The following is a 27,578-nucleotide window of genomic DNA, read 5'->3' on the forward strand; positions in this document are numbered from 1 at the left end:
TTATTTTGGGTTTTTTTTCTCTCCTATTAAATTGTTTTTTCTGACTTGGAGAGTCTTGCTGGTTTTGCCTTCAAGCCAGCACATAAGCTGACTCTCTATTATGACCAGTCAGGACAAGGTACAGCAAGACCACAAAAAATCAGAAAGGAGGACATGCTTAAAGAAGAATTTATCCTGATGTTCAGGAATGCCAAGTAGGAGCCAGGGCTCCATCAAACACTGGCCTCTTGTCTCAAGCATAGTTTCTGTGTATTGTCAATATAGATCTCTTTCCCAGCTTTCATACCACATCCTGTAACACTTATTGCTAATTAATCCCTGAGGGGTTTAGATATTTAATAGTGCAACATGAGAAGACGTCTTAGAAGCAAAAAAAACGAAATCAAAGGCACCTAGACTTTAACCAAAGAATTAATCACAAAGGGCCAGACTGCCTCTGGAAGCAGAGCTCTGCTCTGTGCAGGAGAAAATGGGCATCACCTCCAGGTAAATTGGAAATCTCAAGTCCAAACCTGGAAAGAGCAAAAGCAGCCCAGGAGGTGCTCTCATTTCTGACATTAGCCTGAACTCCTGCAAGGATACTGTGGGTGAAGGATCAACCAATCCCACAGCATTCACTAATTCATGGCAAGAAAACCAAGTGGAAAATGGGTCCAGGATTCTGCCAAAAGCAGTTTCCAGGTTAGGAGGAGATTTACAACCAATCACTTGTAACTGAAAACTAATCCATGTCTCTGTGACCTTTATGTCTGACAGAGGTATAAATGCATTGGCAAATGCTTGTAGAAAAGATGCCACAACAGAATGGTTTGTCTGGTAGAACTCCCTATAAAGGAGAAACAATGAGTAATTTTGCCTCTCTGCAAGGGGTTACTGCCCTGGCAGCAACCCTCCATGTCTATGGAACAGCTTTAACCACCACGAGTGGGCAAGACATTAGTGGGTAGTCCAAGTTTGCCTCTGTGGAGAAAGGCAGCACATTGCCTTCAGCACCTGAGCTGCCCCGCGAGCTCTGCTTGGGCTTCTTGAGCAGGGCTTGAAAGCATGCAAAGATTATGTCCCTTCTGCTACGTGTGAGGAGGCAGTCCCCATGCCTGGAGCTCTGACACGACAAAAAGTAGCTCCCACATTCAGGGCAGATACAGGTTTTGCATTCAGAGGCCCAGATTCATTGTTGGGGTACAGATGGCATCATTATCTACTCCTCTGTGGCTTCCTACAGAAGCCCACATTTAAACAGCATGAGAATGAGGCCCTGTCATGCCACGATTTGTCTAAAGTTGTCATTATCTCTAAAGTACGTGTCACAATGTCAAGATTGAAATAAATGTATCAGCACTTTACCCTGCTGACAGAACATGACACCAGCTAAAGAAGTTGACTGAAAAAATAGGTAAGGCTGAAAAGTGTTCCAGGATGGAGTAGGGGAAATGTAATAGCAGCACGCAAAACCTTGGGAATGCTAGGTTTGTCTTGTGCTCCCATTCCCACAGGATGATGTGGAACAGCTTATTTGCAAGCTAAAGGGCACCCACATGTCACGCCATTGCTACTTGGGGGTCCTTAACTCCACGAGGTGCATCAGGCTCCCTTTGATTGCAGTCACTAATAGTTACAGAGCATGAACATGTTTCTCTTGAGCCCTACAGCAGGCTATATGTAAGGTAGGTTTCCATCAGTCAAGCCAGTGTCAGATGACATTCTAGATTTACAGCAGAGATCACCACTTGCCTTGCCAGCTCTAAGAGCCTAATGACAAACTCTGAAGTTGGAAACTATTTTAATGGGAGCACACAAGCACAGGAAGTAGTAAAAGTTTTCCAAAATATCCAGCGGGGAAGAACCTGTGGATGCTTGCAAAAAATAATGACCACATTTTAGTTAAAAATTACCAGGTGCAGCAAGCCACCAGCTCATTCTGCCCTGGACAAAAATACAGGCTGTTTCCACAGTGTCAGGCAGCTGCTCCATCTGCTGGATTAAGCCTACAGCTAAAGCAGCTTAGCTCTACCCATGTCTCGTGAATGTGGTCTTCTGTGTCAGTCAGTCCGTGAATTTGAGCTATGAATAGTTTTAGCAGCCCTCGGGGAGGTCAGGAGTACTACAGAGGTCCTAGTGGGGTGGGTGGGTGAGTTGAGTCATTGGAGTAAGGAATAAAAATGGTAAGGCCATGGGCATGTTGGCCAGTCTCCAGTTATTTTCTGATGAGACAGGCTCATGAAAGATTATTTGTGAAGTGATGTGACTGAAGTGAAACCATAAATGAAGTTTCTTAAAATATATAAACAAATAAGCATTGATGCTGCTGTTTCTGGGTTTCTAGGGTACACCGAATGTCAAGTGACTAATGATGCATACAGAAAGCCTTGCAACAAAGGAGATCAGTATTTGCTGGAACAGGGCACATTATGGGGTTTTGCTTTTGACAGAACTGAATGCCAGTGTGTTCAATCGTCCACACTGATAGATCCAGTCAGCTCGGAGAAAAAAAGTTCTGTATCGCTCCACACTGTGTATGGTCATTTTTGTCAGGGTGAAATAGGAGGCTTTTAAAAAAACACGCTCACTTTGCACAGCTTTAAATGCCTCCACTGAGATGTAAAATAAAGAGCATTAGCTGCAATTAAAAACTGAAAAAAACCCAAGGGTTAGGAAAAGAGATACCTTTCTTTAAAATTACTATCTTTCTGGACACTGGATGGGATATTTCAGACTATTTGCACAGTGAAGATTTGGATTAATTTGTGTCTTTTCTTCCCAGGGCAGATCACACATTCTTATAAAACCTAAAAAAACCCAAAGTGTGATGAAAATGAAGGCTGGGACAAGGCAGTAATGAAAGTAATGAAAACTGTGTCAGAGTACAGTGCACCTGATAGAGTCTCAATTATCCATCATCTGATACAAGCTCATTTATAAAAAAATACAGCGTAGAAGACAGCTACTAATGCACAAAGATGTACAAAGGTTATTAGCCATGTAAGAGTTATAAAAATACTTCTTTTTGGGAACCAAGGACCAACAGATTGTTATTTTCTTCTCAGCTGTGATGGAGAGATTTTGTGTGATACTGGGTTAGCTGTAATTTCTCCATCTGTGTGATGATGGTTATTGTAAGTAGAATCTCCATATCACAGCAAGGTCACTTTGATCCTGGAAGTTTCAGCGTAAATATAATATATAATTCTTAAATTAAATTATTTACAGCACCAGCAAACTAAACTATTGTCTGTATCCACCAGAATTAATTTCATACTCTGAGAGAGGTCACTGAAAGAAATCTCAAGATATGGAAGAGGAAAGTGAGGCCTTCTTAAAAATTGCTGGGATAGGAACTATCTTTTTAGATCCTGGATACCTGTGCAGCTATTTCATCTGCTGCTTTCCCAGTTTGGTGGGATCTGCTGAGAGCAACCATCTCCTGTCCTCATTTATGTTTGGGTTAGAAGCTGGAACAAAAGACTAATGGCAGGGCTAGGTCTCTCCTCTGTTTTGATGATTTGAGAACATAACTGCTCACTAGCCACCAGGGCCTACACTGGCTGCCTGCATTTGCATCCTCATTCCTAAGCCCTGAATCACGGTGGGAGCTGCTGAGATTAGCCACAGGACAGCTTGAGGTGACCCATGCAGCATATATCCCTGCAGGGGTTCACAGCCAAGCACCCCTTTCCCTTGCTGTTCTTACCCTTGTCCTTCTGCCCCAGCTCTCACTCATATTTTTAGTATTTCTTTGTCATGCCTGGTCCAAGCAGACTACAATGGTATTCTGCATGTGGGTGGGGGTCTCTGGGCTGTAGCACATCACATGATAATACACAACTATAAGAATCTCACTGCCCTTTCTTTACAAGGAAAAACCCTTCCAAACCAAGTGTAGCTTGGAGTACTACACAGCCAGGAATACAGGTCCAATAAAAATACCCAGTATTGTGTTAAATGCCCTAGCATATTTTACTCCTACTGCTGCCTCGCAATGACTGGCAGAGATGTCTATCAGAAGATATTTGAGAGACAGCTACATCAAAATACAAGGGTGACACATGCACAGAGCCTTTTATGATATAAATAGGATGTCATTAAAATTCTTTGTTCTGTGCCATCATGAGCACACTACTTCAGATTATTAACTTTGCAGTACCACGAGTGGGACAGGAGAAAAACCCAGGGCATTTCCCCCAGAAACACCAGATGCTGACAGTGTTCTGTAGCCAGGGATTGTTTTGTATTTCCTGTGCATTTCATACCTAAAGTAGAGAAGATAAAGATCTATCTTTTGAGGCTTGCAAGCTCCTAATGAGCTTGGTTCTGTGGTGAGAGTGGAGCCTGATGCCATCCTTGAACAAACAGTTTCTATCTGTGCAATGTGTACACAGCTCAGTGAATTTACTGAGGGTGAGCTGGGAGTACATCACGCTGCTTCCCACCCTCTATTACTGACTCCTCAGAAACTGACACCCATCCTGTCATACATTAATTTAGGAAGTAAGTCCAGGCTGACAGACTGTTAATAAGGGCACGGTGTCTTTTACTTACTGTAGTGAAGTTAATCCTGCTCATTGAAATTGTCTAACTGTATAAAAAAACCCCAACCAACCACCAAAACAATGACACCAAAAAAAGGCCAGAAGAGCCCAAACCCTTTCACCATAGACAGAATGAGTGTGGGTTAGCCAGATTCTCACTTACTCCTTCCCTGACTCAACAGAAATTAATCTTTACGTTGAATCCCTCACAAAGCTCTCTGCCAAGAGGACTGTCAAAGGTGGCAGATATCACTGATCAGTGTATGATCTGTCTTTCATGATCTAAAAGAGGTTATGGCACTTTGTGTTAGCTGAGGTGATGGTAAACTCATCTTCAGGTGCACAGACAGCGCTGTAGAGCCCAAGCCTGTGGTATGGAAGTCAGGCCCATTGGAGCCACATTTTGGGTCCTCCCAAGCACAGGGCTGGGTGCAGGGTCAGGGTGAGTCTGGGTCTGGCCCACAGGACAGGCTCAGCTGGAGCCCGCCCTAAGAGCTTGCATCTAGTGGGGAAGGTTGGGTTGATCTTTGCAAACAGATGCTTTTGCACCCATTAAACCACACCTTGTTTACACCTTAACATGGTGGTGAACAGCTGTTCCCATTGCCATCAATATTCAAGATGAAGTTTTGAACCCTATCCATCTGGATGCCTAAGGGAATGATATCTGAGCTATACTCTCCAAAGATGCTGCAAATTGTGTGATCAGTGCTCTCACTGCCGCTACCTTAAAATATTTGCTGACTTTTCCTGCCCATACACAGCAGGAGCACTGAGCATTTTTCTCTCCCACATCACTGACTCAAATCTTCCTTTGATATCCTGTTATCTTTCCAAGGAAACTATACCACACCACAGTATGTGTGTGGCCCAGTCTACACAACCTCAGTCAGGGGACAGTGGAATAGTATAATGCATACCCTGGCTGCTATTTCTTAAGCTAGGAAATAAAAATCATTAATACTGATCCATGCCCAGAGCAAGTCTGATAGAGATTAGACACGCTCACAGAAACAAATTTCTGTCAGAAGGAGATGGTGCACACAATGCAGAATTTATACACTTGGCAGGATAACTAGATCCAGAAGCATCTTGCCAGATGACAAAGATAAGCAATAATTGCTCTACCAGAGCCTGCTGAAAATTAGGTATCACGCTAATACATTTTTAGAAAACTGGAAGCAACATAATTTAACTGCACTGTACTAGCAGTTTGTGTCACTTGGTTATAAGCATTCTTGATTTAGTTTTTGGAAGATCTTTGTGTCTTTCCAACAACAGCAAAAGAAAAGGTGCTTTGCTGACACACACTGACCTCCTTGCAAAGCAGACCTATGTGTGAAGCTCCAAACAGTCCTTGATGTTTCTCCTCAGGCGCTGCTGTGCCACTCTTCACCTGATTCACCATGAAACCTCCCAGCCCCAAGGACTGGTTTACACAAAATTGTTCCCACCAGTTTAACTACAATCAGTTATTAAACTAATTCTGTGAATCCCTCAGAAACTCCTTTGGGGACACAGTTGTAATAACTTATATCTGTTATGACTTAGAGCAATTTACAGTTGGTAAGTTGTCATATCGATTTAAAACTTTGTTTTGGGTTCATAAACTACCAAGCTAAGACACAATTGCTATCAGTCAAAACACTGTGTTTCCAAGTGATGTTTTCCATAACTGATCACAGTCAAGTTCAGTTCAACTATTTGTGCAGATCAGCCCAAAGTCCCCTGCTCCAATTACATGGGTTTTGGTTTCAAATGTTGAGCAATGCACAAGTGAATGATCCATCTGTTGCTGTGGTAAACAAAAGGGTAAGGCAGGCAGTACTTGACCCTGTTTTTCAAACAGCTCAACAGGCAGAAAATGTGTTGAGGAGTCAGAGTGAAATGACAGCAGTGAAGGATTCGACGCCTTGCAGTCCATCGTCCCACAGCTCCTCAAAGACCCCCAGCTTAAGTCCAGAGCATTTGCCAAGTCTTGGGTTTCATGTACATATTTCTCTCTTGTGGTTGTTCCAGATACTAATTATGCCTTTTCTGTGTGGTGTGGCTACTCTTATGACACACAAGGGAATAGGTTCTTGTTCCCAGAATCTTTGAGCTGGCATTGCTGAAAACAAGTTGAAAAAAAAAAAGAAACAGTTCAGATGTACTAGTGCTTCTAGTAGCATGATCATCTCACTAGTAAAACTAGTTTTACTTCTAACCAGAAACTTGAAATTAATTAGATAGAAAACCTAGTTAATAAGCCAGTAAAATTCATTTTAATAAAATTAAATAAAATTAAAGAAAAAATATTTCTTCTCAGATTTCTAAGATGGGAGAGGAGCACCAGGGAAGACAGACCCTATGCTCTTACCTGGTAGTTCTGCCAGTGTAAAAACAGGTGGCATCAAACCCTTTTGCTTATCTCTCTACCTATTGTTTAATCAGATCAGCAGCAGCAGGAAGCAGCCTGGAACTCACTGCCAAACCAGTTTGGGGAGGAGGATGCCCTCAGGTCAAGCTGGGGTGCATGGGACAGGCAAACTTGTGCTGCCAGGGTGGCAGAGCAGAGCTTGCTGCTGGTACACCTCGGGCTCCTGACACTGCACAGCTGTTGCCAGGGTCAGGGCAGGGAGCCAAAGACCTTTTTGAGCTGCTTTCCTTTACTGCTCAGTTCTTAGCTAGCAGAGGGAAAAACCAAGGAGGAGGGGTCTGAGCTGGGCTGAGAGAGGGCATGATGCTGCACCAAGCAGGGGACAGTCTGTAGTCTCAGGAGATGCTGACATTCAGAAGAAAACTGAGTAGCTTCTCAAGGCATGAATAGCTCTGCTCACACTTTTTCTATCACACTTAAATTGCACCTGCCCTAGGCCAGCACTGCTGGGCAGGGTGAAGTCTCCTCCTGTTGTCCACTGCAACCTGCTCTGCTTCTCCCTGTAAAGGTTTTCATGCTTTTTCTATTCCTCATGGGGCACTGGGCTGGATTTGACAGCTTCTTGGAGGGAGTTTGTATACTGTGCTTCTGTTGTATTTCAGCTCAGTGAACATGTGGTAGGTTCTGTCACTGAGACACGCAAAGCAATCACATGTAGATGAGAAATTTCGCAGGGCAGAGGTTCCTCCGTGCCAGCTCAAGGCTGATTCAGGGCGGAGAGAGACCACTTTGTTTATTTCTTACTTCTTATACATTTGTGGGTCTGGCTAAAGATTGGCTTCTGGGGTTAAACACCCTTCAGCCTCAGTGGCCAGACGAACTCTCAGTTACAATTGTTTTCAAGTTAGAAATATGCAAACAAAGGACAGAAAATGAAAAACAAAGGATTTGTTTATGTTACATATGTGGGAAAAAGGTAGAACTGCTTCTAATATTGTACAGTAACTAAAGATCTGACTCCATTTTATGAAAATTCAAAAGGCTATAAAAAACTCAGAAAAACCAAGGTGACAAGGTTCTTTCTCAATTTCATCACAAGTAGAGGATATTTTTCCATTTGATAGACAAAAGCTTTTAAAGTCCTCTACTATTTTGGGAAGGCATCAAGTGTCAGAACTATATGCCAAGCGACGTCAAATTATTTTGTTTCAGCTAGATTTCTTTACAGAGCTGAAGTTAGTCTCAGATTTTCCTGGATTAATTCCTTTTTCTGGGGCTCCCTTCAGATAATCTATGCTGTCCAGGCAGAGAATTCAGTTTCATTGTTTGCTTTCCAGTGTATTAGTACTGCTTGGCACAACAATTCCATGAGTGCAACAGATGCAAATCCAACAACCTTGCTTTTGTTGCTCTTTAGCTTTTAGTGTGCCACTTAGCAGCAATAAGTGATCTATAAAGTTTAAACGTAAAACCGTCCTCATTGTCTCCTGCACCATGTCAGCCTGCGCTGCTGGAGCCTGCATTGCTTCTTGCTAATGATGTACAGCAGTAAAGAGAGAGATACTACAGCTGAAGCCACTCCTTTCTCGGGCACCTGCTCCTGCACTGCGCTCCACAGCTCCACGCTCTTGTGGCTGCACTGCTGGAGGCCTGATCGACTGTCCCGTGCTCATCCTTACTGGCCATCAAATGCCTTTCAAAAATCAATTCAGACACAAACAAGGAGGGCCCTCATTTTGCATGCTCATTGGCATATCTTAGCAGGAACGTGCAAGATGTCTCAGGGTTGAAGCCAGCCTTGTTTTAGCTTCGCAACTATTTCTTCTTTCATCTGTGACTCTTGCCAAACCTTATTAACACTCAATCCCCAAGAATGAGCCTCCATGCTCTCTCATTCTCTAATTATACATGGCATGCCCCCTCTCACATCCAAACCCTCCCGTGTTGGTTAGCACTGACACCCAGGCCAGCCTTACACAGCTTTGCAGAGACTTCCTGCATCCATGCTGAGAGCAGCCTGCTTCTCCTCTGCAGCTCAAATCTGCTGGACAAAGAAGAACCCAGGTGTCAGATCTCTCTGATGTTAAGACTAGGCTGAGAATGGTTCTTCTATGGCAGAAGAATAAATAAGTAATACTCCAGGGGCAGGTGAAACACGGCCTTACTGTTCCTGACATGCCTTCTGCCCACCCTGAAGGCAATTCCTATGAAAGCTGCCTTTGCCAGCCTTGCACAGCTGTACAGGGAGTCCTCCTGGAGCACTTCTGCAGTCCTGTTTCTATCCACTAACAGCATTCCCAGAATGAACTGGAGAGGTAAGAACAGAAGAAAGAATAGAAAAATCTTTAAGTGTGGCACTTGCAGATAAGTGTACAATAAAAAATGAGAAACTCTATGTCAAAGTCCATGGTGTAATTCACTTTGGGGCAGCACAAAGAAAGAGGGAAAGGATTCTTTTTCTTCCAAAAGCCCAAATGCAAAGAACTCTTGGGCTTGTGGAAGAATTCCTTGAAAGGACAAGGTACTCAAGAAATAGGAGGAAAGCCAGCAAGCAAGGATAATAAGACTTATTTTCTTTTGGAGATACAGCAGTTCTTCCTGAAGTGCTAATATAGCATTTAACCAGTTCTTGCAAAAGCTTTGTAGCCTAATTGTTAAGGCTGCCATCATTCACAGGACGCTTTTCTTTAAACAGAAAAACAAGACCCAACTACTAAATGGTTCAATCCCCTGCATTGCTTGGTGTCCATTTGTTAGGTCCAAACAATATAAAGCACCAAGAAAGAAACAGACACCAAAGAGCTACATCCCAGGGGTCCAGCACAGAGATGGGCAGTGGGAGATGCCACTGAAAGATTGTTTCACAATGGGGGCAGCAGTGGTGGAGGGTGTAGATAACGCCAGATGCCACACGATGAAGTACAGCGCCTTCCCTTACAGCACACCGCTTTGAGTTGTGCCTTCAAGCTTGTGCCCACCACATCTCCCTGTTAGCAGCACTACAGAATTGCCAAAATGCCATTTCAGGCCCAGTGGCTCTTTATACAAGTGTTGGTTTCTGCCAGGGCCTGACACAGCTGGGGGAAGGTGGCTGTAGGCAACACGAGCCACTCCGCACAGCAGAAGATGTTTGGTTATCTGCCTTCTCAACAAATGCAGTTTTGAGACATGATTTCTCATGGCCTGGTTTTCAAACCAAGATTGCATTGGGACATACATCAAATGAAAAATGGGTGGACTTCTGCTGATACGACTTTTGTTTGTAAGACTTTAAAAGTACTGTAAATGACTGGCAATCCAAACCCAGGAGGTTTGATGGGGTTTTTGGTTCAAAAAATCTTGATTTTATTGTCTGTATTAAATAGGGGGTTCAAATAATGTAAGCAAAAAAGAAAATTGCCATCTTAGGGGGTTACGGCATCAGGATCTTGCAGTAGACTTGGTTCTGTATCTATTCTCTTCTAGAAAAAATCACTACATTCAACCCAAAGGAGAAAGCATTAATCCTCACCTAAGCCCAGTCTCAGCTGCCACCCAGTGGAATTAGAAATCTCTGCATTATTCCAGCGGCTCCTACTGTTGCCTCATCGCTTGTGTACAAGATTTTGGTGACCAAAAATAAGACTTGATTTGTCTGCAGTGTTTCCTGTCCATAGATTCACGTAGCACTTCAGAGAAACATCAGCATTTCCATTTCGCACAAGAGAAGCTGAGGCACAAGAGCCAAGTGATCTTCCTGGTTATGCTGCAGGCCAGAAACAAAGCTGGGGATAGACCATGCCTTTCATGATGATGTCCTAAATGTGGCTGATCATCAGCTGCTGATCCTGTGGGTTCATGATTTGAAGCAGAGGCAACAGTGTCTAGCAAGGGGAAGAGACAAATACATGGTAGAAGTTGGAGGTGGGATTGAACCTGTCACTTTTAACATAGACAACCAGTTCCCTTCTCTTTGTGCTCTTTTGTGTTTGCTTAAACTAAAATGAGCAAGTAGTCTGGTTTAAGAGATGTCTGCAGGGATTGTGCAAGCTGTCATGAGTTATCTTTCACTCTAGGAGAGCATGCTCTGGTTATTGCAACAGCAACCTTGGCACATGGTAGGATGTAAGAGGTGAAAGAGCTGTCTGTACAGCTGGAGGTGCAGCTCCTGGAAATAAATAGTCAGCCAGAAAGCCAGAGGTACTATGAACAAAGAGGAAGTGCTACACAGAGGCAGGCACAGTCCTAAAAAAAATGCAGACAGAAATTATCCTTGTGTTAGGCTATGACCACCTTACATGCAAGGGGAACATGACACCTGTCAGGTCTTGTGGGAGTCCTGGTGTCCAACAATCCCTCTTCTGCCCATCCACAATTAACATCAGCTTTAAGTTTCTATGAATTATTTCAGTGAAAGAAAATTAGGAGTAGCTGGAATGTTTCTTCCCCTTCCTAGGCAGGGTACACAGCCCTGAGCTGCAGCTCTGTCATAGCAGGGATGAGAGATGGTAAATGCCATACCCTGGGATGTATGGAAGGCCCCAAGAAATAGGTAAAGGAAGAAGGAGGCATTTATTTCTAAAGACAAAGTGTATGCATGCATACACTTTTGCATATATATATATATATGTGTGTGTGTGTATGTTGCTTGAAAGATTACGAATAATGTCATATTTACAAGAGACAGAGATTCTGAGAAAACAAGTACAGCCCAGTCTTCTGTGACCTAGATTACAATGTCAGGATAAACATATAAACAAGTTGTTTTTCAGAAGAGGAATGCTTCATGCCTTCTGCTATGCTCCTGAAGGGTACTCAGCAGAAGATAATCATCAGTAAGAAAAAAACCCCAACTTCTATAAGCTTTTAACTTTCTCCTTAAATAGCTGGATTTGCAAAACACATCTTCTAGGCATCCAGATCTAGGTAGCACATAAAAAGTGACCTTTGGGATTTAAAGGATTCAAGGGAGACTCCTCAGCAGCCAGCAACTCAGGCTATTCCTAGTCACATGAGAGGTTTACTTTTCAACTCACTTTCCAATTTGCCCTGCCTTTACTACTTTTATAAGGAAAGGTGAAGCAAACACTGAGAAGGAGGTGAACACACATGTTCAGCTCTTCCCCAAAGTTACTGAACACCAACTGTACTTCCACAATATTTTCACTTTGCTACTGAAAGCTCACATCCCTGAAAACCTACTTCAAACTAAGAGCCAACAGTGATCCAGTGCCACAGAGTAATCCCAAATTGCAGTAGCATTATCTCTGTTTGATAGCACCATCAAGCTATGACGAAAATACCCCTTGCTAGATTTACCGAGTGGATACTATTTCAGAAGATTTCATTTGCAAGCCTTATATCTTCAAGATAAAAAATGACCTACTTAACTTTTCATCATACCTCTGGAAGAAAAGACACTTCCTAGTGCTGTGTGAGAGAATTTTAAAACAGTTTCCATAAAAAAAGTAAATCCCTGAATGGAATGTGCAGCAGCAACAAGCCTGCCTTGGTGTTGCCTACTTAACCACATGCACCATTGCATCAAAACCACAACTGGTGCAAATCAGTGGCTGACTGACTTCAGTGATGAGAGACAAAATGACCCTGATGAGGAAGATGAAGGGAATGAGCTGAGGTCTGAAATATGGGGAGCCTCATGCAGCCAGATCTAGGTACATACAAGTCCAAGCAGAAAAACCTCCATGAAAGCACCAAGGTTCAGTGTGTGGGGAAACAACCTGGAGGGAGGGGGAAAGGAAATCTGGGTAAATAAAAGCCATATTTACCCAACTATTTTTGTTATTTAATCTGTTGCTCTGGTTTCACTGTAAATTAAATCCAGAGAATGTACTCTGCTAGCCAGTCATGTAATGCTGGACAACATGTCCAGGCACATAAGCTGCTAAATTGACATCAGCCTTCACCCCGGAGCCATATAAGACACACAGCTGGGCTGGTGGGCTCGTCCTCTCTCTAAACAGGCCTTGACAGGCAAGACACCATCATGCTCTGACTAGACAGCTGGACATGCAGACAGCAGACTGCATACATGAGTTTCATTTGGCCCAAGAAATCCACAAGATCAAGCCTCTTCAGTATGAAGGGATGCCTCCTGTTCAGCTTGGTCTATTGGGAAGAGTCGCTGCAGCGGCTGCTGTTAAAAACGTTTATTCCCAAACCAGAACTGAGGGATCAGGACACCTCAAGAAAACTACCCCTCATATCCTCTGGCCAGGGCTCTGTTAGCTAAACCCACTCTGAGGGCATTCCTTTCGGACCTGCAGGTCTGATCTGCTCCGTGCAGCAAGAAGAACATGCTGCATGGGTCTCAGGGACCCTCCCCACCCCTCAGCCTATCTTCCCATTCACACCTGGATCCCGGTGAGCTCCTTACCCTGGTGGTGGCTGAGAGTACTCCAAACACAGCCATTCCGAAGTGAAAAATACAGGGTTAATGGTCAGAAGGAGAGGGGGGTTTCCAAACTGATTTCTATAACAGCTAGAAGTTAGTCAAAATAAAGCTGCTTCAAGTCTCAAGCAATTACAATTCTCAGCAGACTGCTGTCAACCAGAAAGCTCACCTGCACAGTGCTACTACATCCTTATTTTTGCTCAGTGTCAACCACATTAAAATGAAACTATAGGTGAAGGCCAAGCTCATTTTAGGAGCTTTTTATTTACAAATACCCTTCCCCCCCCAAACCATCAATAACTTTTCATCATACTCAGACCCTAGGTCTATGATCATTTGTTTATAGCCATAAAAAGTTAGAAGCTTCTATTTTCAAAACTTTTCTTCCTCATGATCTAGAAACATGTTTGAAATGGCAAAAGCCTGCCCCAGTAAGTGTGAGCATATGCCTCAGCTCTGTCTCTAACTCTATGCACTGATCTTGGAACAAGAGGTACAGGTAACATCATTAAATGCATCAATGGAATGTTTTCTAAGGCAGCAAAGCAGTGAAACACAACCCACACATATCTTAGTTTGGAAAAAACAAGAAGATGCCACAGGTGTTTAACTTACTCCATGAAAACTACCCCATTTCAAAACCACTGGCATTTTGAAGTATCTGACTTTGGTCTCTCCATTGTCTTGTAAGACACCCAAAACTGGCAGTTTAACATATCCTTCAAGAATCCAGGTTCCTCATAATAAGAGAAGGTTCTATTGATTGAAAGGTGGTTTTCAACTTTACCTATGTCCAAAAGATTCAAGTGGCCTCAGAGACTACAGCAGCGGCCCTTCTGGACACAGTCTCTAGCTGTGGACATGATATATGAGGATTTTAATTCTGAGCAGAGCTTTGTTCAAAAACACTCTCTGGACAATAGCCTATGACAATTTATCTTATTTCTCCTATTGTTAACCTGCCACTCAGTAGGGAACAGCAAACAAGAACAACTAAGTGGAAGGGACAGCTGAGAAAGTATTTAGAGCATTCAGAAGTGGGTGTCAGGAAATGACAATTTCAGTGTTTGTAACATTTTGCTTAGCACAAAAGAGTCATTCTGAGGATATAGAAAATGTCAGAGTTGTTCTTTGGAAACTCATATTCCAAATGATACATTTTGCAGTTTTTATGATATCCTGGCCAAGAGGAAGGACTGACTTGTATTAGCTTTAGTACAATATGATGGTTTCTGCCTCCAAGAGGCTTAATGAGACATTAAATTGTTGGACAGGCTACCAAGAAAACCAAAATAAACCCCATAACAACAAAACCTCCAAGCCACAAAGAAAGGGACTTATTTGGTTTTGCTTTTGAGAATCAGTGTAATAAATGGGAAATATCTTGTTAACATTAATAACAAATGCCAACTCTTTTGCCTGCATGAATTAAAATTCTGGCAAGATTAAGAGAGAAAACTGTTTCTAAAGGACTGTTCTTAAAGGACTGTTCTGACATGATCCAATGACTATAGGAGGGTGGCTTATCTCCAGAATCTGCTGGGGTTTCTTTGCATTTTTGGAGAAAGAAGACAGCAATTTCTTGTAGCACTCCTATGCCTTCCTTACAAAGCACTTGTCTGCTGGATGCAAACCAGAATACCAAACCACCATTCCTGCTCTCACCTTCAGGACAGCTGCTTTGGGGACAAGCAGTTGGCCAGATTCTGGTATACAGAGGTTACCACTGACTTCTCTGCCTGGAGAGCTGGAAGCAGGCTTCCCATGACATGTCTCCTTTTTTGCTTCATCCTGAGGCCATCATGCTTATTGGAGGCTGTAAACCCCTTTTCATCACTTGGTTTGACACTGACGTTCATTGTTATTCAAATTACTTTCAACACCAAAGCTCTTGTCCCGCTCAGAGTAAACAGGAACCTTCTGCAAGCATTTCCTCATGGCTGTACCTTGCCATGCCAGATCAGCTATTGCACGGACACACCAGAATTTGGAGTGCACCAGTAATCAACACTGAAGTATAACCTACTGCAAAGCCTCTGACTGAGTAATGCTCACAAAAAACACCTGTTTCTGGTAGATCGTGGAGAGAATAATGTCACATTTATCAATGAAACAGCTGGAATGAATGAGATGATTTCACTGATTTCTTCAATCAATGAGGTCATTGCTTTTCCTCCTACAACTCCCATTAGAGTCACAGCCTCTTAAAGCTATCACAAAGACCAATTCCTTTCATAATAACAACATTACCAATCTAAACTAATAAAGAGCCATCAGCCAGCAGAAAACTACAGAAACAGGCTTGTTTCTTGATCAAAGGTTACATTTTTTCTTTAAATTTGCCTGTTAAATTCCAGGCTAGCTCTCGTGTGAAGTTCCCTAGTGCACACTGCTCTCGCTTCATCTAAGAGCACAAGCAACCTCAGCAAAAGCAATACCTTTGAGAAATTCCATCAGGCCCATGCCTCCATATGCCTCACGTTTGAAAAAACTTAAGTTAAGGAAAAGTGAGAAGCAGCCAAGAAACAAACAGGGACAGAGTTAATGAAATCAGCCGATTTTAGTCCTGGCCCAGAAATTACATCCAAATTTTCAAAATCTTCATTTAAAGTGTAAAGCTTCTTCGGCATATGGGAATGTTGGTGAATATTCACATAGATATGTATATAAATGTATGTATGTACACGCACACAAATGTACACATGTGTACATATATTTAACTCAAATATTTGTATCTGATTTTATGAAGAATTTAATCCCTTTAATCACACTAGAAAAGGACAATCTTAAACAAAATTCCCCTAGTGACAGCACTACACCACTAAGAATGACATGGTGGATTTTTTTTCCAGGCTGCCATTTTGTAAAAATGATGGTATAATAGCAAACAAGAACAATGTGTAATCACGATGTTGAGTACCTCACCTAAAACATTCAAAACTCTATTTCTCAAGCAGCTGAGATACTGTAGCTAGGAAAGGGGAACATTCAAGCAAGAGCCCTGGCTACTCTCACAACATGGGCACAGAAACATAGCTGGAGAGCAAGCTGGACTGGGGAATACAATTACTGAAAAAATCGACACCTGCAACAAGGAAATTATGTTAGCATTTATTTTATATTTATTTAATAAGCTACTGTCCTGAAAAGCCTTGTGTCAAATCAGATTTGGAATTCCCCACCCTCACATGTGATAAAAGAGTGACCATTTACAAGAGCAGCTTTGCATTTTTCCTACAAGGCAGTCACAGTAGGCTCAAGGTCTCCAACGTAAGAAATGCAGATTGCAATTTTCTTATTTAGTAGGTTTTAATAAAAGGCTCTGTCTAGCATGAATGTGGAAGGCATTAATATTTATGCCCAACTGAAAGAGGGCTGTTTGTCACTTAGTGTCATTCCTCTACTGAACACCTTAATCTCCCTAGTCACTTCTGCTCGTATTTCTTTTCTTTAAATTTAACTGCCTTTCTTGCTGTGACCTATTTTCTAGAGAACGTAGACTCAGCTAATGCTGGTAGATCAAATCAAAACTCAAAATGTGATTCCTTTAAACAAAGATACATCTTTTTCATTTGAAACATAACACATCAGGGATTATGCTGGCATTTATTTCTAAATGGAAACACTAGATCTGTTTCACCAGGCTAGTTTAAGCCTACCTTAAACTAAGAATTAGTTATCCTTAATACAGCACCAAAAGCTCATTATTTTCCTCAAAACAGGCTGGAGCATCTCTACTAGTAATTGAATTGCTATCTCTTACACAATAGCCACATGTTGCACAATACTGAGTAAAAGGCAGATAGGAATAGCTCTGCAGATTTGATTTTTGACACATTTGACCCCCTGCTCTACCTTTGTGGATTTGCTTGCTGCTCCTGAAGCCTCACCAAATGTAGTAACTTACATGATAAAACTGAAGCCAGAGGGAGGAAATGCCTTTGCGATTTCTCCAATCAGCTCAGCACCAGACACGCTCAGCTCTGCTTCAGCACCTGGTTTCAGCTCAAAGTCTTCTGGCCCTTTAACCTATTGCAAAAGATTATTTGCTTCCACTGCCCAGCAGCAGCCCATAGCCTACACAGTGTATCCACCTGTGTCAATCCTGGGATGACCAGGAGTTCTTCCCATCAGGCAGCCCCAGCAGAGCACTTTGAGGTGAGGCTCATGTGCTGGGCTCCCCCTCACTGCAGGAGAGCTGCTGAGCACTCAGGAGAGCTGCAGGAGCAGGTTCTGACCATCCTGCCCAGGGACAAGGTGCTGCTGCCTGGAGCAGTGGTGTGCAGAGGAGGCAGCCTGATCCACAGCAGCAGCAGGATCCCGGGAGAAGCTTGCAGCAGGGTAAGGCAAGAGAATGTCTTCTTGCAGGGGTTCAGCAGGAGCTGGGATCTTTCTTCCTGCTGATGCCAACCTCTGGCAAGAAATGCAATCTTGCTTCTCAGCTATGACTTAGAGCTTGTCTTTGCTTCCCTGGCTCACAGTTAAGTGATCTAAGTCACACCTCATGGGGGTCCCCAGCTTCCAGAACACATGCATTCTCCCCAGCTCCTGTGACAAGGAGGATGTGCATTAGAAATGGAGTTCTGGGATGTGTTTGGCAGAGGAGTGGGGGCAAGTTTCTGACTGGCAAAGACAGACCTTTGTATTTCCCAATGCTGAGCTGCATCCTTGGCCATAGATTGCCACATGGATGGTACAGATCCTTAGTGGCTCTAATGGAGCAATTTTTTCTCATTATTTAATAACTGCTCCGTGAGCCTGCATTTGAGCTGCCTTTAGAAGGCCTGTCTCTACTACTTCTCCTAAAGACTGTTTGTTATGAGTTGTACAGAAGTCTTGATCTCCACATATTTGTATTTATTTTAAAAACACCTCTTTCCTTTCCCCTGCAAAAGGGCATTGGTGTCAGACTCCGAACTGGACACATTAGAAGGTAAGTTATTACACAGACAAAGAAATCAGAGCAAACCTAACTACTAAAAAAGGTTCAATTAAATCTTTTGTCATGGGCCATCTTAATCTTTTCTCACATAAATGAACATCTTTCCACTTGCTGCACTAAGAGCTGGATCAAGACCTTGGCTTTTGTCCAAGACCTGTGTTTCAGGGGAAAAAGCAAGCCAGAAGAAAGGAAGGAAAGTGACAGAATTCCATCACATCAGCCCATTGATAACCAAACTCCCTACTGCAGAATTACCAGACTTAAGCAAGTCAACAGTTCCAGTGCAGCCAGGCCTGTGGCTCAGTTTAAAGAAGTAGCCACTGCTCCTGCTGTTTGCATGACATTTCAGTCCAGTGAAACGCTTCTCCAAGCTGCTTTTGGAAAAGCAGATGTAAGCTCCTTACGTAGATATTACTGAAAATCTACCCTGCTCACATTAATTAAAAGGAGAATAACTCTCATTACAGATCATAATTAGCACTAGATTCAGCAGAGGGTATCATATGTGATGTTTAATGAGCATGTGCCAGATGTTACTCATTCTCATCTCACACAGCTGGCAGAACTCCTCACAGAGTACTATGGTGAAAAAAAAAAACCCCAGCTACAATAAACTCGGCTTTGCAAAAGCGTTTCTGGCTTGCTGGTTTCTTTCTTTGTGGGTTTCTTTTTCTCTTTTTTTGTACCATCCACCACCAATTCCTGAAGGTCCATCTTAATTTTTGTGGAACTAGAAGAGCCCCACATTTTTCTAGGACTGCTGCATGACTATCAAAGAAGAAGGCAAAGCTGCAAGAGATTACTTTTGTGAAGTAAAAGGGTTAGAACACCACAGAGCCAGGCAAATGCTAGCTGACAGAGGCACACGCACAATTATTACTGCATATCTCAAAATTTGCTCCAAATTTGGTGTGGCTACAGTTGTGCCCTAGGACTGCCAGCTGCATTAAAAAGTGACACCATAGGCATATCTGTCAGGTGATTAAGAACACCAGTAAATATCAGTCACAAATTGCCCCCATCAAGGGGCTGCTGCCCTGTCAGAAGAACCTTGTGGCTGGCAGGTGGATGTTGCGGTGGTCGAGCATCAGCAGTAGGCTCTGCCTGGCTGAAACCCATCCATCACAACAAGCAGTCCCTCAACTCTTCAGCGCTGGCAGCAGTACAAGAGCATGCTATTAAATATGAATATCTTACGGTGCTAAGCTGCCACCCTCTATAAATAGCAAGGCATTCATCTTAATCATTTTATTGGAATATGGAAGCCTGGAAATATCTTGTTCTGGGATTTGAATATTTGTTGCCATTTGCAATGTTCTACTACTTAGTAAGCTTCCCTAAATGGTTAGCTGCTTCTTCTATCACAAACACATTTTATTTTCCTCAAGTACTGCAGAAATCTATTGTAGAAGTTACAAACAAAAAGACATCTGCAACTTGAGCTTTATAAGAAAAAAATACATTTTAAAAATGGGGTGGATTTTTTGTGTATTTAGCCAAAAGGCTCATTTTTTACTGCCGTTAACTGAAGGATTTGTAACAATTAATGAAAACAAACCAAATGAGAATAAATCCTTTGATAGTATTGCCTGGAACTTCAGCTAGTCCTGAGTGTTCCTATCAGCATCTACAAGATGCAACTGCACTCACCTTGAAATGTGTTGATGCTTGCTCAGATAAGTGATTCTGCATTAAAGTAGCAAAGAACTACAGTTAAAATCTGTGGAGGAAGAGAGCAAGAGAAGCCATCAAGTTCAATTTCTAATACAGGATTTTGCTTTTTTGCTTTTTCTCTCCCCTACAGTCAGGACTTGCAGGAGAGCCTTAACCAAGGTTACTTGATTGGTAGCTACCACTCCAGAATAAAAAGTTCCTGTAAAGAGCGGCTCAGTTACCTCCTTAGCGCCTCCCACCAGGCTACAACCATGTGCAGTGGCTCTGTGCCGACCTTTTCAGAAAGGCATGCTAATTCATACTCTGCATTTGTGGTGAAGGCTTCCCCAAATTTTGTAGCAGAGGCAGTGGACTGTTCAGAGACAATCATGGTACAAGGTTCATGACAAACTTTGTTTCAATGAAGCGACTTAATAAAAATATTTTTGTGCGTGCCCTGCACCACTGAAGATGTGCCCAGCATTACTCCTGGGTTCAACCAAGCGCTCTGCAGAGCTGCTTGGAGGCACAAGTATCTGACAATGCTACCAAAGAGTGCAAAGGCAAGGAGAGAACCATTGCTCCTCTCTTTTCCTCCATTTTATTTGGAGGAAAGTACAAAATGGAAGTGTACAACTAAATAAGAAAGAAAAAACCCCACATTTTCCTTCTTACACAAGGAAATTGCACAACTTGGTTTAGTAGCTTATTTTGCAACATAGCCTGTTTCCTGCCCTTTAATGCTCAAGGGACCACAGAAATCAGAGTTTTCAGCGATCTAAGGAGACTTAATGGTAAAGGAGAGTGCTACATTTCACAGTAAGACAAGGGGGTTAAGAATAAAAATCTTTTTTCCGATTACATATCAGCTTCTAACTGGGGCAGAATGACCATTATGGATACAAAGCACATTTACCCTGTCCCAGATGCAATGGTTTTTCTATTTGCTCTCTGCAGATTTCCCACTCCAAGAGCAGCCGTATCCTCGTAACCATGGAAACCACTCATGGCAAATTCCCTCAAAACACAAAAGCAGAAGGATGGAAAGGAACAAATATTTTAAGAAGGCTGCACATGAAGAGGAAGACAGCATCCTGTCTTCATAGATGCAAGACAGGATAAAACCACAGTATCCTCATGCTGGAGGGCTTGTCATTGGATTTGTGACCTTCCTCACTGGGCAGCCGGCATTAGACAAAGTGCTCTGTTTCACCTTTAGCACTGATGTTGTACTCTGTGAAGACTTGCACAGTGCCAAAGATTTTCTGAAGCTCTGACAGATCAGAGGACGCCACAGTGAATTTTCATGGCAGCATATGGCAACCTTGCATCATGCCTAGGACAGCTGTACTTTGAATTCAAAATATCAATTTAGACTTTTGTCTTCAAAAGTAAAAAACAAAGATATGAGTAAAATCACAAAAGGTAGAGTTATATCTGAGCAGACCTCACCTAGCTCAGTTTTCCGCCTTCAACAGAGTCTGTAAATGAAGTAAAAAAACAAGATCCACTTGGAAGGCACTTTCACACTAATACTCTCCCCAACCTTAAGGGACTCCTTGAGCCTCTTGTGATTTATCTAGATAGTAAGACTCAAAGAAGCTCTATTCCAAACACTTTTCCCGTCTCCTTTCCAAACCATCCTTTATCAGGCAGTACAATAAGCCTCATTCACCCCACAGGAACAACTACCTCCTGTTTGCATTGAGCCTGCCTCCTGCTAGTGTTGCTTGATGGACCACTGTTCTCATGCAAGAAGAAATAACAAGAAGTCAATTTCTAGTCCCCTCTTCTGTGTCACTCATGATTTTGGAGATCTCTATCACACCATCAGTCCACCCTTGGAAAGGGAAAATGTAAATTTCAGCCTACTTAACTGTTTCTTGAAAGAGATAATCTCATACCTGTGCTCAAATGAATTACTTTTCTTCAGACTTCTTCCCACTGCGATTTGTTACAGAAGAGAGGACCAGAACTGCATGCAGGCTGGGGCGGGGCAGGGAGGGTAATCCTTGGAGTCACATTTTTTTATCCCTGTTCTCTTTCCATAAAGGAATAGTATTTACTCTTTTATTCCATTGCTACTGAGTACTAGCTGATGGTTTCATGGAATTATTACAAACCCACAGTTTCACACTTACATAAGAATAAAAAAATGTTAGCTCAGAATATCATATATGAAGTTGGGATAAATTTTGCCAGGAGTTACATTTACATGCACTGAATTCCATCTGCTATTTTACTATCCATCTTTCACATTCAGGAGATCATTCTTCAGTCTTCCCTTGAGCTCCTCCAGAACACTTGGGTGATTAGTACCAGCCCCAGCAATCTGCTAATTTTCACATTGTTTACTTGTACCTCAACCTGTTCCAGAATCACTTCAAATTTTAGGCTGAGCTTTTGCTGAATCATTGCTAAAAAGAATGGCATGGGGAATCTCCCCAGCTTCTTCTACAGCAAGCAGACACAAATAATTACCACCGCTGCAGCAGCCTTATCCACATGGCAAACAGATGGCCCTACCAACCTTCTGGGGGAAGTTTTGTTCTTGGTATTAGGTCCTGCAGCTGCTCCTCCCCCTCCGAGGGCCACTGCTCAAGGCTGGCTCTGAGATGGTGCAACAGTGTGACCTGACTGCTGGAAGCAGAGCTGGGAGAAGCCTTGCTGGGGCTCTTGGCATCTTCCGGTGTATTAAGCTCAAGCCCTTGCTCTTGGTCCCAGCCCAAGCTGTGATGTAGGTGGCCCTGAGCCCAGCCTTGTCTGTCAAAAACCCAAGTCTGACCCAACAGTTCAACTTCCCAACCCTGGACCTCCTTGTCACAACAGACTCATGTCCAGCTGGACTTCTGGCTGCTCCAGGTCACCATCACCCTGCCCACTCTGCTCCCTCTGCCTGGGAGCCACCATGAGGGCACTGTCCTACCTACTCTGCTTCACCTTCACTCCTGGTTTCCCATCCCCCATGACGCAGCCTGAGCCCCATTACTGCTTGACAGACGGGCTGGAAGGATGACCAAGTCCTTTTCCGATCTGATTGTCATATTTGTCTTATGTTATCATCATAAATTTCAAACCCATGATGACCAAAGCTGAGGAATGTGTTAGGAAAGGGATGGGGGGGAGGAGAAAAAAGGGACCTCCAGTTTACTCTGGTGTTAGCAGAGGAGGCTCAGCTGCTGCATGCACCACACACAATCCCTGTGTGTGACCTTGATCTGGTTAAATGCTCGCTGTCAGTTCCTCTTGCTCTTAAAACGGATTAAACTTTTCTCCTGAGAACAAAAGAATGCTCCTTCCTCCCTCCCTCCCTGTAACAAATGTCAACAGCAACAGCCCTGACTAGAGCTAGGAAAACTTGGAAGGTTGCCATTAACTTTAGCGAGTCAAGAAAGAGGTTTCATTTACAGAGCAGGAACACGATGAGCTTTTCTGCAGAAAATCTACAGAAAAGATAATAGTCCTCCTCTGTGTTCAACATGTATAAACAAATTAGCACATAGTTGGGCATCAGATATCCCTAAGCCTTCCCAAGTTACACTCAGACTTGAAGAAAACAGTTTTTCATGCTGAAGCGCTTAAAACTTACTCATGCATAGAATACATTACATTGTGTCATTGTAGCAGGCTTGCAGCCTCAGCTAGCGCATCTTCCTTTTGAAAATCTGTATTTTGGCAACAATTTTACTATGCCAACCGACAAATGAGATGGCGTATAGTCTTTCGCTGACTATGCTTTAGAAAAGTCTCTTCTACAATACTAATTACTAAATAGCCTTCAAAAAGAATGCTAATGCAGTATTGATAACTGTGTTAAAACACAAACTGAAGTATAAAAAGTTAAAAACTAAAAGTCAATCTAAGTCCCATAGTCATGTCTCAGCAAGACATAAGTGGACAGCAAGGGGAGCAGAAGCAGAAGAGCACCTTAGAAAGACAGGTTTTCAAAATACCAGGCCTTTTTGGCATAAAATCCACCTGTGATATTTTAATATCATTTCTCCTGATTCTATTTAAGAAAACTAATGCAGTTTTATGGTGCTCTGCATTTTAGATTTTGTTTTCTTCCCCTTCTCACCTTCCTCTCTCCTTTGTTGCAGCCCTCTTGGTGGTAAAGTGACAAGAGAGGAGCAGGGAGAAAAAAGGAGCAGGGAGAAAAAACCAGTGATACAAACATCAGAGGGGAAGAAAACAAAAATCAGAAGATGCCTTCTTATAATGAAACTATTCAGGGTAAAATTTGCCCTAAGAAAAGCCTTGCCATAATGGCCTGTATAGAAATATATTGAAAACCAGGCCTGGAGACGGAAACAATATTTGTGGCTTGTTTTGTTTTACAAAAATTATGTTGGTAATGATTTTAGGAACAGTAAATCTTATGAAGAAAGACTGTATCTGAAAGTTTCTGCTTTTCTCCCTCCCATCCATAAAATTTCCTATTAATATAACCTAAGCCTCTACAACTTTTGGCTCTTAAAAAAAGTTGACATGCCTACTGTTTAGCTCAGTTGCCTAAAATATTTATCTCCAAATCAGATTCCAGTGACATCTCTAAGATTAAGCAGCACTGGTATTAACAGGGTAAAATGAAAACAAACATAGTTATTGTCTCACTTTCACCTTTTAGTGTTCATCCTATATTTGAATGTCCTGACTTGGCTTCTGAACAGGGAATTTTATAGAGTATCCACCCAGTGTATGGGAAAGGTTATTGATAATAATTATTACAATGGATCACAAGACACTCCTTAGCTCTGAATATTAAATGGAGTAAGGATTTGGAGTCCTGGTCTAAAAGGTTCCTAGAAAGGGCTTTTTCCACATAAATGCCTCCGACTACATAAGCCTAGGACCCAGGCCATAGTCAGTCAGATGAAGGGGGCCTAAGGAGTCAGTATTTTTCATTGCAAGTCATATCCTTTTCCCCAGGTCCCTGCCGTTCAAAAGGTTTAAATTGTTGTGCTGGATACAAAGAGTGATACAAAATCCTCACCTTAAATCTGCAGGCTGGGGCGTGCAAGGCAATGCATTTACATTGGGTGATCCCACTACAGGGCTTGTGCTGACACTAATTTAGAGGTGGGTTACTTGGGAATAGCTTGGTGTATAAATACCACACAGGACTGTGCAGAGCAGAGTCATCTCGAGTCCTGATCTAGGCAGAAATCCAATTTTACCACTTCCTGAAGTGTGGCAACAGTCAGGTGGGAAGCTGCTTTTCCCACCTGGGGAAAACATTCCTATGCTCTAGACAGTTCGCTACAGGTTTTAATTGTACAACTGTTAATTGTTTAACACTTCTTCGAGATGCGTGCCGTGCACATCTGCTTTAACCAGGAATTTGGCATCCACGGGTGCTGTAGGTGTCTGTGTGTCTAATCTGCAGCCATGCCCTCTGCTGCAGCTCTAAGCAGTGGGCAGCTATTTTTAGCACAGCAGTCCCATAGGATGTGTGTTAGGTTGGAGGCTGCTTCAGTGACCAGAATAACAGGACTGCAGGCAGGGAGCATAATTTCCCTCTTCAGGCTAATTAAGTGTGTTAGGGGAGGCTTCCAAGTGAGAGCATCTAACTGCATATAAAATGAAGGATGAATATCTTCCTTTGCAGCTATTAATGAATCACCATTTAGATGCCTAATACATTTGCACATTAAATTCTAATAGCATCCTGCTTCCTTCATTAACCTGAACTACTCTATTAGTGAAGAAAACCTATTCTTCTACTAGGCACTACAGTGCCTGATACTCCCTGATCAGGCTAAACACCTAAGTCTGTATCTGCAGTCTCAGAGCTGCCTAAAGTGGTAATTCCATCTTTTCTATTTATCATGTCCACGTAACTGCTTTGCACCTTTCCTCTGACTCATTGACACATACCATTCTCTGCCCTGTTCCATGCTCCATAAAAATCCTGTCTGGCACTGCAGCCCTATGGAAAATAATGTCTGTTTTCCACTTAAATGCCTCAGATGTCTTAAGCCAAAGCCCCGTAGGTTCACAATATATTGCCGCAGTACCTGTTACTGTATCCCTTGACGGGCATTCTTGCTCCTGTTGCTCTGGTATCTGCTTGCGCCCATTAGCAGCCAGCCTTCTCTCCCCTCAGTCATCTAATCACCCATCCTCCACAGCTGGCCTGCCACGTTCATCATTTCTCAGGTTGTTAAGCACGAAGGAGACAAATTGAATTGCAAGTCTTCTCACAGCTCAGAAGCTGCAGCTCTGCACATTCCAGTGCGGGTTGGGTAAATGTCCCTGTTGTCTCCTCAGCTTGAGGAATGGGAGTGCCAACCCTCTTAACCTCTCCACAACTAAACCCAAGGATATTATGATATTAAGTAGAAAGGAGATAAAAAGTGTTCTTTCTGAGAAACTTATTACTTGCACATTCAACTGTGCAGGCTCCAGGGTAATGCCACACCTATCAAACCCATGTCCTCTCTGGGTCTCCCCCAGGGAACATCTGCACTCTTCCTCTGGCAATGAACATATTTGCCACCTAGAACCACAGGTTATATGACCAATATAGGTTCAGATTTGTGATTATTATAATTTTATCTTGTTTCTTGGATTAGATATTTACCGACTCTATGGAGAGAGGGTGCCAACCAGTCATTTCAAGTGAACTGCCTATTGCTTTCTCAAAATGGTTGGAATCAGGGAAGAAACACAAGGAAATCCCCCAGCCATCAAAGCCTGTAACTTGATTATTTTTGGAAGATACATGCAAATAGTAGTTATTAAAATGTTGGTTTTTCATTCTAAAACCCAGGGCAACAAGAATTTATCATAAATACCAAGGTCACGTCAGTGTTTTCTAGCAGCTGAGTCATCAAGCAGTTATACTTTCCAGAACAATCTAACTATACTCCTAAATCACACATAATACAAATAATACAAATAATACATCCCCAGGCATATAGTCTCTCTACACATTTCTGGAAAGCTTTTTTATAAAACAGGAAAAATCATGCTAATATGAGGAAATGCTTGTCAAGCTGAGGGTTATCATGATAAGCAAAACAGGGGGACTCACTGTGAATGAAGCAGGGTCGTCAGTCCCCCAAAGGAGCACCAGGCACAACGTATCTCATGTCAGAAGTCAGCCCAGGGAATCCCCACAACTCAGGAGCAGGACTGCAGGCAGCCACTTTTACAGCCCACCTCAAAAATGCTAAAGGTCCTGGATGGAGCTGAAGAAGAGCCCCTGGTTGGAGGGTGTTGGTTAGGTCCCAGGTGGGGTGGATGATCAGGGCAATCCAAGCCTGTGAGAGCCCTCATGGCCATCACCTGCAGCCATCTGCATTTTTAATCCTGCACATAAGGGCATGAAACATGCAGAGTAAGGCACATGTGGGAATAACTGAAACAGAAGCTGAATTCCTAAACCATTTACACGAGCCGTGCGGAGTTTTAAAGTGGCAACCACAATCAATTTTGTTGCTGCAAAATATCTGTTTCCAGAAAGTTCAGCATATTCACTTTATACAAAGGCACCTGGTCAGACACAGACATCTCCTTCTTTCAACAAAACCACCCAGGGCTGGTAACATTCCTTGCAGGATACCAGATGAAGACCCATATGATTCAGCACCCTGACACCGCCAGACCAGAGCTCTCTGACAAAGATGACTAATTTCAGTTTCAAGACTGAAACTATCCCTGGAGATCTCTGTTTGCATTGCAATGCTTTGCTTATTTCTC

The 27,578-nt window shown here is 42.7% G+C and overlaps 1 long non-coding RNA gene across 3 annotated transcripts; it reads right to left on the reverse strand.

Annotated features, from left to right (window-relative positions):
- Positions 1-1,694: 1,694 nt before the first annotated feature.
- Positions 1,695-27,053, reverse strand: LOC120763779 (uncharacterized). Of its 3 annotated transcripts, XR_005704129.2 has the most exons (4): positions 26,911-27,053; positions 19,872-19,941; positions 17,187-17,827; positions 2,358-6,636 (listed from the first exon to the last, which is right to left on the reverse strand). It is a non-coding gene; the product is annotated as an uncharacterized LOC120763779 (long non-coding RNA). The 3 variants fall into 3 exon arrangements; XR_005704130.2 differs by lacking the exon at positions 17,187-17,827 and having other exon boundaries at positions 1,695-6,636; XR_005704126.2 differs by lacking the exon at positions 2,358-6,636 and having other exon boundaries at positions 16,384-17,827.
- Between the last annotated feature and the right edge of the window lie 525 nt (positions 27,054-27,578).

This window comes from Hirundo rustica, chromosome 1 (assembly GCF_015227805.2).
Source record: "Hirundo rustica isolate bHirRus1 chromosome 1, bHirRus1.pri.v3, whole genome shotgun sequence".
Lineage (NCBI taxonomy): Eukaryota > Metazoa > Chordata > Aves > Passeriformes > Hirundinidae > Hirundo > Hirundo rustica.